Here is a 14421-nt window from a genome sequence, read left to right as displayed (position 1 = left end):
CTGATGTGAGCAGTTTAACCAGGGCATTGTGGTACACTTTAGTCTTTTTGAATGATACTCTAGATCATAATGTCCTCATCACCGCACTCGGGCTTTGGGCTCCACGTGTGACAGGCGTCTGGTCACACTTATAGGTGACCTAACCTAAACACAGTTAAAATATCCAACTACGCCACCCAGTTTTATTAAAAGTCCTTTAAAGATAATAGCACACTGGTTTCTTTAAATAGGGCGGTGAGCAAACACACAATGAATGACAGGGCAGCAATTTCAAGAGAAACAGCAGAAACTTGTATTACACAAGACACTATAAAATACACTAAGATGCTAAAAGTAGATAAGAGTCTAAAAATATCAGGAGTGAAAACCTTTTAAAAAGAGAGCACACAGTCCAGACGCTGAATGTCCATTAAAACCAGGGTTGCCAGATGTCCCGATTTGAGCAGGACTGTCCCGAGTTCAACAGACAAATCCTGAGTCCCTCATTGCCTCTGAAAATCTCAATTGAATATAAATTGTATGTAGAAAAAAAATCTTAATTCAATTTTTATATTGAATATATAGTTGAAGAGGCTCACTAAATTTTTGTAGACATCTTGATGTACCACCTTTTAGGAATAACATTTGTAACTGTCATGTGAGTTTGTGTATGCTGTGTGCTTGTGTTGTGGTATATTTCTTGTACCCATCTTGGCTTCTCATGGTCGTGTGTAATTCATTTTGAAAGTGACAAGCCAGGTCATATCTGCATTTCTGTATTCCATTTACATATATTGTGTCATATTATATAAGTTATATGAAAAATACCCTAAATCCTGTGACTATTTTATATATCTTCCCTTCTAAATGTGTACTTATTTACATATACTTACAGTATATGTTTAGATTAGACGTGATTATATAGCTATAATTATAATTTAATTAAAATAATCTATTTTTTTCTCTTCTTTAGTTTCTTAACATCTTTTTTGGTTGCTCAAAATGGTGGCTGTCCTGATCTGTGATTTTGGAAATCTGGCAGCTCTGGTTAAAATATAACAGTGGAGGATACAACCTTTGGTGGTGCCAAGTCCAAGCTGAGCGCCATGTTACCAAAGCAATTCATCTTCCAACTGTCCCTCTGAAACACTGTGTTCGCCAAATGCTTGTTTTCTAACAGAAGCCTTGCTTCTTGTCCGCTGGCTCCACTCGGTCCTCTCATGAGACTTCCCTCTCTCGCTTCTCTCTCGTGAAACTTCCTCCCTGGAGAGTAGGTATTACTGTCCGTGCGCCTTGTGTCTTGTCAGCCACGTACCCTTGTCTGCCTACGAGTCCCTGCGATCATTGCGAGTGATCTTGACAGTTGTTCTTGGTGGACCTTCTCTCTCCTACACCCGTTGGACTTGCTCCGTCCCCTCTGCCCACACTCTCACCCTTTGCACCTTTCAAACAGCACCCACTGCCCAGAAGTATATAAACGCTTCAGTCTCTGCTTAGATCAACATGATGATCAATTAAACAGCGATACATATCAATTTCCTTTTGCTTATCAATAGTGTAAACACATTTTCATTGGTTAAAAAAGGAGCATTGTTGTCAGCTATCAAGAAGTACATATACCACCGTATGCTGATTAGAAACCAATGTCCCCAGAACCTGTTCATTTTCCAAGGAAGCAGGCAATTCTGAATCACAATATTGTATGATGATGAGATTCCAATCAAAGCTGTCTGATTCTTCAAAGCAGGTGGCTCTTTTGCAAGACAGGTAAATATCTACATCCTGCAGATAGCCATCGTGTTCCACTCCTTTTGGTTTTGAGGACTTTAAGCCTGAGGAAAGGCCAAGATGTTGTCAAGTCAGACCAGAGAGTAACCAAAGCTCAGTATTATAGACATAGTCAGTCAGTCATTGTCCAACCTGCTATATCCTAACACAGGGTCACGGGGGTCTGCTGGAGCCAATCCCAGCCAGCACAGGGCGCAAGGCTATAGTCAAAATACAAACTATTTTCTTTTTTTGTTAATTTCCAGAATATTTGTCCTAGTTTTGAATGAAATTTCTCTCAGTTCCCCAAGCCCTTATAACATTTTATCTTTTTTCTTGTTATTGCACCATTTTTATTTGGCAACTTAGTTAAATTATATATATATATATATATATATATATATATATATATATATATATATATATATATATGCATGAATGTTTATGAGATTTTAGACTGCAAATACATATTATCTTATGCATTGGGAAATTATATACCCAGAAAGGTTTATTTGTAAAACATTCTTACAGTATACTGTAATACAGTATAATCTCCAGTAAAACAAGACAAGTAATTGTTAATTGATGGGCATTTAAATGTAAAGGCAAGGATTAGAAGGATTTTTATGTTACAGCTTGATTTAGCCTCTAGTGAAATGACTAGCTGCAGCAGTAATTTTATAGAAAACGCAAATGTTTTATAATATGTAATTTGCCTTGGTCCTGTGTGTAATATTACTGAGAAATATGAATAAGAAAACCACATGGCCGCTTCTATTTGTCCAAAAAGGAGGAAAAACTTTGGTAAAGACTCACTAAGCCAACCCCATCAAAACCTTTCTGGCACCACATTTACTTTGTATGGTTTGGATATTTCTGTTAGATTACTCAAAGTGTTTCTTGTAGTAAAGAACTTTAAATGACACCATTCTGTCAAATATGTGACGGAATAAATTAAAACATACTGAAAAAGTGCTATTCATATCACAATGGTGTTATAATGCTAGGAAATTCATTACTATAAGTTTGTAATTTTGGTTCATTTCATACTTTAGAAATTCTGAAAAAATGCATAATATTAATTTATTTATCCATGTGACCGTCATCAAGTCCTTCCATGAGAACCCTGAATACCATGAGGACTGACTGAGGTCATTGATGTTAGGTAGAATGCCTAGAGGGGGCTGGGTGGTCTTGTGGCCTCGGGACCCCTGCAGATTTTATTTTTTCTCCAGCCGTCTGGAGTTTTTTTTTTTGTTTTTTCTGTCCTCCCTGGCCATCGGACCTTACTTTTATTCTTATTTAATCAGTGTTCTCTTATTTTAATTCTTAATTTGTCTTCTTTTTTCTCTTTCTTCGTCATGTAACACATTTTGAGCTACAGTAATTAGTATGAAAATGTGCTATAGAAATAAATTTTGTTGTTGTTAACATGTTAATGCAAACTACATAAACTGTATGGGAAAGACACATTTAAAATTTCAAAGGAAAAAGATACATTTTCCGAAAATCTGACATAATTGGAGAAAAGGAGTTGAATAAATTAAAAATATTTGAAAACAGTAACTTTAATCTAATGATGTTTGCTTATTTACTTCATATAATTTAAGACAAAGAAAATAAAAACATATTTCCTCTGTTTATATAAGTGGGTCAAAAAATGGATGGCTGAATGAAAAAATGAATTTGTGACAAGAAAAGGCCAAAGATAAATATAAAGACATGTAAATGGACAAGATGACAAAAAATATACATTACATAGATTTTGAGAATGCTGGGCGACCTTTTGCACAGTTTTTATTTTTGTGTGTTTGGGCTAACTTTTATTAGATTCAAATCTATGATGTCATTAACATGACCTGTAAATATATGGAAAATAACTTCTGCCCCTACCTACTTCTTCTCTGCCTCGTTTTTTGTCTTCTCTGTCTCTATCTAAGGGGGCTGCATTCTATATTTGTTTTAAGTTTCCTTGGGGATCCCTGAGTCTTACACTAAGACACCTGTCCATCCCGCTGAGCTAGGGAGATAAAACCACACAGAGTTACGTGAAAATATTTAATTTTGGTTAAATAAAGGTTTGCTGTATTCCTTACCAATGTCCTTTTTTAGCTCTTATTGTCACCACCACTTATGTAAAAATATTAAAACTTTATTTAACTTCCCATAACAATGTTCAGTTTCCACTTGAAAGTAATTGACTCAGACGAGCAAAATAAATTACTAAGCTGACCTGTACATAAGTGCATTTATTTGATAACTTATAGTGTAAGGAAAAAATACCAAATTTCTTTGGTAAGAAACTGTGTTATAACAGGACAGAATAAACAGCTCCTCCTTCTATTAAGACACTGCATGGCAAGAATCGTTTAAAGGATATCAGATGATATCGGTTAAGATGATATGGGGTGACATTATTAACCAATGATTGTTACCCTTTTTTAGTTTTATTACTTTTATCATTAATAAAATTCAGCCATTACCCATTCCTGATGGGAAACGACATTACAGATTGTATAGAGTGAAAGCTCCCTTTGATGAAACTGAATAGTCCAATGTATTGCCAGTGCAGGTGCAAAGAGAGTTAAATACATAAGTACATGCAGGCGTACGTGAATTACCTTTCTTCAGATTTGTGTGGAGCATCCTGTTCAAGGTTTTTTATTTTATTTTACTTTAAGCAATATCTTATAGTTTCTAAGTAAACACTCATTCAGTATTCTATCTCCCATTCACAACATTTCTCCTCAGATGTCAATGCATGAGTCTCCATTGGTTTTGATTTTCATACCTAACCTGATGGAGTCCCATTTTCTCTTAGGGTTTTCTCTTTATGGCTCTCCCTCACTTTCAGTAGTCCTTCTTTTTCTCGGTAATAATAACAAACCAACTAAACACTAACTTAGACTTTAGGCTGAGAAAACACTGGCCAACTTATATCAATTTGACTTTGTCTCTTACACCACACAATACATATTTTTATATGTAAAGTAGCTTCTGCTGGTATTTAGAGTTTAAACTTGATCAGAATAAACTTCCTAGCTCATTCTTTTATCTGCCAGTGCTTATTTGTTTAATTTGTCAAAGAGCCCAAAGGTGTTAGGTTGATTTTCAAACTAACCTAACATAGAATGACGTAGTATGAGCGTGTGAGTGAGTATTCATATGGGTCTGTGTGTGATTTGCTTCCAGTGATACCCCTTAACAAAACACATTTCTAAACTGGTCAATGGATATAACATGAAGACATACATTCAATACAAACAGATATTTAATGGACGCCAACTCTTTGATGTACTTTCGTTTAATACGGTCTGCTTTGCATTTCCTAAAATGGAAAACATACTTGTTCTTCTTGAAAGTTTTGAAATGAAATTTTCCCACAATTCCTTTACTGTGGCTGAATCAGTCCATTTGTTAGTGACAAATATGAGTATATTATATGACCTTAGCCAATGGCTTTTTTGCCCTTCCCACAGGAAGGTTATTGGCAGTTTAATCATATAATGAGAAAACAGATTTAAATCAATAGATTTAAACATCTGTAAAGATCACTTAAATATTTTATTTTTTCCTTTAATTAAAGAGGGTGACAAAAAGTATTTCATTTATTATACATTGTGAGTTTCGTGTTTGATCACAGTTGTTTGAGATTTGATATGGCTGTGAATTTGTAAAAGTGTTTGTTATGTGAATATGTAAATTTTCATCTATTGCGTGTCATCAGAATGCTTGATTCCTTTTTACTTTATTTCACTTAGTCTCTCCTTGCAAAGTCACATGACTATTAATTCCCATCCTACCTGAAGCTGACTGTGATCCTCTGATAAGGGGGACAAGGCCAGAAGCATTAAAGGGGGCGTCCTCTGAAGAGACAAATTCTTCTTCTTCTTTTGGCTGCTCCCGTTAGTGGTTGCCACAGCGGATCATCTTCTTCCATATCATTCTGTCCTCATCATCTTGTTCTGTTATATCCATCACCTGCAAGTCCTCTCTCACCAGATCCATAAACCTTCTCTTAGGCCTTCCTCTTTTCCTCTTGCCTGGCAGCTCTATCCTTAGCACCCTTCTCCCAATATACCCAGCATCTCTCCTCTGCACATGTCCAAACCAACGCAATCTCACCTCTCTGACTTTGGCTCCCAACTGTCCAACTTGAGCTGACCCTCTAATGTCCTCATTTCTAATTCTGTCCATCCTTGTCACACCCAATGCAAATCTTAGCATCTTTAACTCTGCCACCTCCAGCTCTGTCTCCTGCTTTCTGGTCAGTGCCACCGTCTCCAACCCATATAACATAGCTGGTCTCACTAACGTCCTGTAGACCTTCCCTTTCACTCTTGCTCATACCCATCTGTCACAAATCACACCTGACACTCTTCTCCACCCACTCCACCCAGCCTGCACTCTCTTTTTCACCTTTCTTCCACAATCCCCATTACTCTGTACTGTTGATCCCAAGTATTTAAACTCATCCATCTTCACAAACTCTACTCCCCTCGACGTCACCATTCCACTGACCTCCCTCTCATTTACACACATGTATTCTGTCTTGTTCCTACTGACCTTCATTCCTCTCCTTTCTAGAGCAGATCTCCACCTCTCCTGGGTCTCCTCAACCTGCTCCCTACTATCGCTACAGATCACAATGTCATCAGCAAACATCATAGTCCACAGGGACTCTACTGGGCAATAATCCCCTTTGAGGAGTAATGATTGAAGAAGAGATGCTTAGTATACAATAAATGAACCGGAAACACTGAGCCAGAGGTGCTGAGTTTGACAGGAGAATTTTTGTGTCTTATGCCTAGTACTAGAAAAGGCAATAAAAGTAATGGAATTGACGAAGAGATGAAATATTATACAAGCCAGAAAAACAAAACCTACAATCAGTCCTAGCCTTCAGCTAATCACAAAAGTGTAAGCCTAGGAATCATAGCACAAGTCGGTAAACAGAAAGCAGAAGTCAGAATCTAAGAAATCTAAGTAGCAGTACTATGTACACACACAAAGAGCTTTTTGTTTAGAAGTTCCGTAAACCTTGGATATTGACAAACGCTAGCCTTTACACCAGAGCACCAATGACGTCAATTGCATATCTTCTGGGACTGCAGTCTACAGCAACCGTTATCACCTCATAATGATAGCAAAACAAAATGGTGGTGCCCCGAAACAAACAACATGGCAATGTAAACAATACAAAATTATTTATAAAGACTGAACACAAAGTCCAAATTACAGATGAATGCAAAAATATTAATCTGGGCAACAAAAACCCAAAATGTTTTTTCTCAATTAAGAAAGGAACTTGAACAATCATTCAAACGTTTTCAAACACGCAGAAATCATGACACTGTGGGCATAGTCTTCTATGCCTGAGACAATGAGGTGGATGAATTATATTAGGTATTGAGTGAGAGAGCCAAAGATCTTAGGGTGCAGCACGGCCTACACACATCTGCTTTTATTGCATGGTTTTCTGTTGTGATGAACAGCATGCATGGGCTGGCGTCCCTGTCAGGATACATTCCGATCCCTTACCTAACCTGGAGGCCATGTCAGTGAATGATTATAGATAGATAGATAGATAGATAGATAGATAGATAGATAGATAGATAGATAGATAGATAGATAGATAGATAGATAGATAGATAGATAGATACTTTATTAATCCCTAGGGGAAATTCACATACTCCAGCAGCAGCATACTGATACAAAAAAAACAATATTAAATTAAAGATTGATAACAATGCAGGAAAAAACAGACAATAACTTTGAATAATGTTAACGTTTACCCCCCCAGTGGAATTGAAGAGTCGCATAGATTGGGGGAGGAACGATCTCCTCAGTCTGTCAGTGGAGCAGGACGGTGACAGCAGTCTGTCACTGAAGCTGCTCCTCTGTCTGGAGATGATCCTGTTTAGTGGATGCAGTGGATTCTCCATAATTGATAGGAGCCTGCTGAGCGCCCGTCGCTCTGCCACGGATGTCAAACTTTCCAGCTCCATGCCAACAATAGAGCCTGCCTTCCTCACCAGTTTGTCCAGGCGTAAGGCGTCCTTCTTCTTAATGCTGCCTCCCCAGCACACCACCGCGTAAAAGAGGGCACTCGCCACAACTGTCTGATAGAACATCTGAAGCATCTTATTGCAGATGTTGAAGGACGCCAGCTTTCTAAGGAAGTATAACCAGCTCTGTTCTTTCTTACACTGAGCATCAGCATTGGCAGTCCAGTCTAATTTATCATCCAGCTGCACTCCCAGGTATTTATAGGTCTGCACCCTCTGCACACAGTCACCTCTGATGATCACGGGGGCTATGAGGGGTCTGGGCCTCCTAAAATCCACCACCAGCTCCTTGGTTTTGCTGGTGTTCAGGTGTAGGTGGTTTGAGTCGCACCATTTAACAAAGTCCTTGATTAGGTCCCTATACTCCTCCTCCTGCCCATTCCTGATGCAGCCCACGATAGCAGTGTAAACAAGGGTAAGATGTTCTCTGCCCTTGACAGAAGACTGATAAAGCATGCCAATTTGCAGGTGGCTATGTTGACTTCCCAGGAGGCAAGTAGGATGGCAGGACAGGGGAAGACAACCTGGCAGGGCCACAGTCTATCACAACATGATAGGTGGCAGCCTCCCTAGGTGACACTACCTTTGTGGATGCTCACAAGGCATGTTGGAATTAGAGTCCCATAGGACAGTCTTGTAGGGTTCCATGGGTGCTGCCAAGGATTGCTGCAGGGGTATGTGATCTCTACTTTGTGGACCTTCCATTTGTTCTGGAAGTGCTTCCAAAGGGCTATGTCCTGGCAATGGAAGTCCTCCCGGGTCTGAGATAAAAGGAGCCATGCAACCTCATCCAGATTAGCTGGAGTTGGGTGGAAGTGGACAAAGCTCACCTGGGAGGAGTGGAGAAATAGAAGAAGGGATTGGAATTATGATCATGTTTATTAAGAAGCCTTTGTAAAGGTAACTTTCATTAATAAACCTTGTATTTGCACCTGGGACTTGTGTCTGAAATTTGGGGTGCCCCCTACTGGTCACATAGTGCATTTATTGCCTAATTAATACTGCCTAAAATTTGGCTAATTTTTAAAAATGTATTTTAAATTAACTAACAGGGTCAGATCTTTGAGTGTTTTCCTTTATTGTGTTAAAAGTTTTAGGAACTGGAAGGTTAATGTTTAGTCTAATAAAATGTTATTTGCAGGAGAAAGTGTTCTTTCCAAATGCAATTTATTTCTGGAAATATTCAACACACTCTGTCATATTCTAATGCTTTATGAGTGCATGTATTTTTCAAGTTCTTACCTTTAAAAATCTAACACATTTTTGAACACCATCATGAAGTCTTAAAACTAAAGAAATATAGATCATTGAACTAGACCTTGCTTTAGCATTATAGTACATTCAACCATCCATTCATTTTCGCAATCAGGATCATGAGGGAGCCGAAGTCCACTGCAGCTTCAGCACATATAACAATCTGGCGGAGGGTACACTTGCATACATTAGCCCAGTTTGGAGTTGCCAATCACCCAAACAGCATGCTTTTCCCAGAAGAAAACCATGACATTACAGCACTAACATAGATTTTCAAATAATATTCCATCCAACCACTTTTCTTTGGCCTTCTGAACTTAATCTCTTCTAAAAAGTTATACAAATGTTCAGGAATCACATTGACTTTATACAGTTTACATGTTTCCATTTTTCTTTCTGAATTTTTTGTTGATGCCACAATAAGTACTAAAAATAACAAAGTAGGTCAGTTGATGAAAATTTGTGTACTGGTTTGTAAGGAAAAGTAATATTAGACAGTATAATTTTTTCATCTCAAAACAATACTAATTTTAATCCGTTTAATACAAGATCCTTTCAGCAACCCTTGATCCTCCACTTTGCAGGAGACACTAATAATTAAAATTTATTTCCAAATGTACTGTTGTTAATTAAAATCACCAGATCCCAAGTTATGCATTCTTACTGAAAAAAATATCTTGGTTTTAGACAGAGTAAAGGCAGAATTTGGTATCTGCTTCAATTTTTTAGAAAATAAACTGCAAGCGCTTTATTTTGTAATCACCTGGGGCCTCATGTATAACGCCGTGCGTAGAACTCACACTATAACATGGCGTAAGCACAAAAGCGGGATTGTGCGTACGCACAGAAAAATCCAGATGCAGGAATCTGTGCGCACGCATACTTTCACGTTCTTCCACTACATAAATCCCGATTTGCGTGAAAAGTAACGCACGTGCACGCGCCTTCTGTCCCGCCCCAACTCCTCCCAGAATTACGCCTCTTTGAATATGCAAATCAATATAAATAGCCTTCTGTGAAAAGACAATGGGAAAAGCACAGGGGAAAATATAAGAATTTCAGCGAATACCAAGTGGAGGCAAAGGAAAAACATACTATTTGTTGGTTTAAACAGTGGGATAATCAACAAAAGAAAGTTGATCGAGTGACAGAGTGTCGGAAAAACTCGAAAGATCAAATTCACAAAGTCGCACAGTGCCCGAAATAAAAAAGAAATCACATATCAAAGTCGCTGTGAAAAGGCGAGTTGTAGCCCACCGTCTGAGTGTCATATGAAAGCGTATTAGGGTACAAACAAAAAACATAGGCACACAGTGGGAAAAAAGCACGAAATGTCAACTTTAATCTCGAAATTTCCACTTTAATCACGTAGTTTATTTTGCCATTAAAGTAGAACATCACAAACTTCATCTTAAAATCGTTTATTTTACTAGTTTCTCAAGTAGCATGTTAAATGCTTTTTTCTGTGTTTGATCTTCTATGTGATCTATGTGTGTGAATCACTACGTGCTTCCGTTCTTTCTCTTTCTCCGACAGGACACAGAATGCATTACATTCGAGATATTACAGCTCTCTGAATAATTAAAATACTGAGATGTATACGTGATATCATTTTCATGATGATAGGAATGAAAGCATGTTATTAAACATGGGAACTCGGTGGCGCAGTGATTGTTCATATCTCACGCAAGAGGCTTGCTGCACCATGTGTGACCTTCGATGAAATAATTTATTACAGAAGTACTGTCTCTTTCAAACGTACTAACCTCCAATTCCTGTCCATACTTTTCTTTCTCCAATCGCCACACAATCAGCTCTGTAATAGACGTTAAGCCATTTGTAAGCTTAGAACGCCGATTCTTCAAAACTTTTAAGGAACATTGAAATATCTTCGTAGTACATGTTTAATTATTCTATTCGTCTATCCTTCCAGTGTCGCGTCAGCACCAGCAAGAATACAGCGCAAGGCAGGAGCTATCCTTGAACTAGCTATACGCTGCGGCACCGTGTCCTCACATGTTTAATTATTAACAATACAGATTATTTAAATGAAGTTAAAGTTTTATCTGTATACTATAAGCAACATATTTTGCTGCATTTCATCTTAAAAATGAAATTGTCATCATACGCGCTTTATAAAGTAGCGCAGGTTGTGCGATATTATAACTGTAGTGCAAGTTTACAGTGAGGTGATTGAGTGCGTTTATAGTTCTTGGGATGAAACTGTTTCTGAAACGCGAGGTCCGTACAGGAAAGGGTTTGACGCTTTTTGCCGTGGTTGAGGTAGTGTGTACTTGAAACTGTATACCGATAATTCTCTTCCGATCATCTGCTGCTGTGATTCACACTCAGATACAGTGATATAAATACTCCGAGTGGTGCAGTGAGAGTAATATGGAAAAAGATGATCCGCAGTGGCAACCCTTAACGGGAACAGCAAAAAGAAGAACAAGATGCAGTGAGCGTAACAATGCTAAAGCAGTTCTGGTATTTGGAATACTATGGCTATTCCCTGGCCCATTATATTGCAGCAGGTTAATTACAATCAGATGCATTACACTAATAAACAATATGCAGTTAATTTCAGTGTATTTATAAAGCCGCGTCAGGAATGTGGAGCTAAGAAAGAAAGGATGAGCACACAGGAACAGTAGTTTGACCATTCTGTGGACCATTATATTGTTACAGGTTAATTACAATCAGATGCATTAAATTTATGAACGATATGTGGTTAATTTCAGTGTATTTGATAAAGCCGCCGCCGTGGATGTGGATCTAAGAAAGGGTAACCACACAGGAACAGTAGCACTGCTTTGACACTTGGTACCGCCAGTCTGCAAAAACGGGCGGATAAATTGCGTACGCCAAGGAATGAGTTACCGTGGAAATTAACGTGGCTTTACGCCAAGTTTAGGTTTTATACATCGCGATTTGAGCGTGGAAAGGTTCGTACACAACATTTCTGTGCGTACGCACCGTTTATACATGAGGCCCCTGATCTGGCATTTGTTATTGAGATGAGTAAATCAACCGTATAACCATAATGTCAACCCCAGACACTATAGCTGTGCTGCTTTGTCCTCAGAGGATCAATTAGTTCATTAGATGGTTTGAGAAGGGCAGTAAAGTTATCCCAACAAGATGCCAACAACTCCCACCACTGTAAACCTGTTACAGGTATGCCATTCATTTGAAAAGCACTTTGGAAATCACACCACATATTGTCTCTCAAGCATTTCACAAGAAATAGGGTTTCTTTCATAGTTTTTAATTTTGCACAATTATTTTTCACTTAATTTAATTTAATTTGAATTTAATTAATTCAATTTACCAGTCAATCTACATTCCTACCCTCGGCAATGGTCATGAGCTATGGGTAGTGACCGAAAGAACGAGATCGCGAATACAAGCAGCTGAAATGAGTTTCCTCCGCAGGGTGTCTGGGCTCTCCCTTAAAGATAGGGTGAGAAGCTCAGTCATCCAGGAGGGGCTCAGAGTAGAGCCGCTGCTCCTCCACATCGAGAGGAGTCAGATGAGGTGGCTCGGGCATCTGATCAGGATGCCTCCTGGACGCCTCCCTGGTCAGGTGTTCCGGGCACGTCTAACCGGGAGGAGGCCCCAGGACACGCTGGAGGGACTATGTCTGTCGGCTGGCCTGTGAACGCCTCGGGATTCTCCCGGAAGAGCTAGAAGAAGTGGCCGGGGAGAGGGAAGTCTGGGCATCTCTGCTCAAGCTGCTGCCCCCGCGACCCGACCTCGGATAAGCGGAAGAGGATGGATGGATGGATGGATGGATATTTTTCACTTTTTTGTTTTGTTTGGACATACTGTATGTATGTATGTATATTATTTTGGAGTTGAAGTTGAAAATGAAAGAAGTTTAAAGGTTAAAAACACAACATTTTGGCTGTATAGCTTTCATCTGCACTCTTAAAAATGAAGGTGCCAGAGTGGTTCTTCAGAGCAGTGCCATAGGGGAACCATTTTTGGTTCCCATAAAACCCATCCACATGAAGGTTCCAGAAAGAACTCTTAGATCCATACCCGGCTTAATACAGTAAATAACAGATAATAACAGATTTGTAAAATCCCACTGGGTCCTAATTGTAAAAAGACTCTCACTGCATATAATAACACAGGCTGTGCCCAACTTTTCTTAATCTGTTTTTCTACATATTAGGATGTTTTTCAAAGCACAAACAACCAAATTCATATGCAGAGAATGCTTCCCAGAATGAAATGGTGCTTTGTCAAGCAATAGTTCAACAAAGAACCACACAACCTGGTAAAGTACCATTAAAGGTAAAATATATTATATTTACACACAGTTTTATTTGTGTACACTGCTTATTCTGCTAAATGAAGAGCCTAACCTGGCAGAGTCAGATGAAAGGCAGAAAGTGACCCTCTGTAGCGATCCACTTCTTTGCATTGCTCACTTATTTTCTGAAGCAGCGTATTGCAGTTACATGACTGTAACAGGCCAGAGGTCATCTTGGAAGCAAAATCATCCACTTGATTATGGGGTATCTATACAAGTTAGATTTGCAAGGGTTCTAGCACTGACATTTAATTTAATGAGCAGTAAAGTTCAGCAATGTCAAGCATAGCAGCACTAAAAATACTTTTTGTGGCCAGCCGATAATAAAATAAGGATAGACGAGGCTGATATTTTTTGTTTATAAAGGCACCGAGAAGATCACATTTAACTGATATCCCTATCAAAAACCTTTTAAATGGAAGTTGTAAATGTATTACTGTATTTTCAAATAAAGTGGCATTGATAAGAATGAATCCAAACTTACTGATGGCACAATCTTGCATCTTCAAGATTTTCTTAGCAGTATTTTTCTGCTAAAATTTGCATGCTGAGCTGTGGAGTTCATTTTTGTGACCCTGTGCCCTAACATCAGCCTATCTGTTCCTGACTGTCCCTGTAGTTTCAGCTCTCTTTGTCGTTTTGGGTCATTTTATTACATATTGTGTATTGTGTTTTTCACATATTTTTCAAAGAATTGTACATTCATTTATTTGTGAAAATGTATATTTACTGTTCAAAGCCTTGAAAAAGTACTCAAACATCTAATCCCCGAGGAATTCTGGATTACTGGTTACTGCTACAAGCGGAAAACATTCATGTGATCTTGAAACAGCAGAAAACATTTTTGAACTGCTTGTGTTATAACAGTGACAGGGAGATAGCGGCGCACAAAACATAGCAGATGGTATAAAACAGACAAACAAAAAAAAACTTTCAAACAAACAAAAACACTAACTTGATAAAATGAGATAAAAGTAATGCTGAAGACCAAGGTCTTACTTTTGATCATCTCAATCTACACAGCCAGCATGT

Source organism: Erpetoichthys calabaricus, chromosome 16, assembly GCF_900747795.2.
Source record: "Erpetoichthys calabaricus chromosome 16, fErpCal1.3, whole genome shotgun sequence".
Classification (NCBI taxonomy): Eukaryota; Metazoa; Chordata; class Cladistia; order Polypteriformes; family Polypteridae; genus Erpetoichthys; species Erpetoichthys calabaricus.
Note: the sequence above shows the minus strand (reverse complement) of the source record.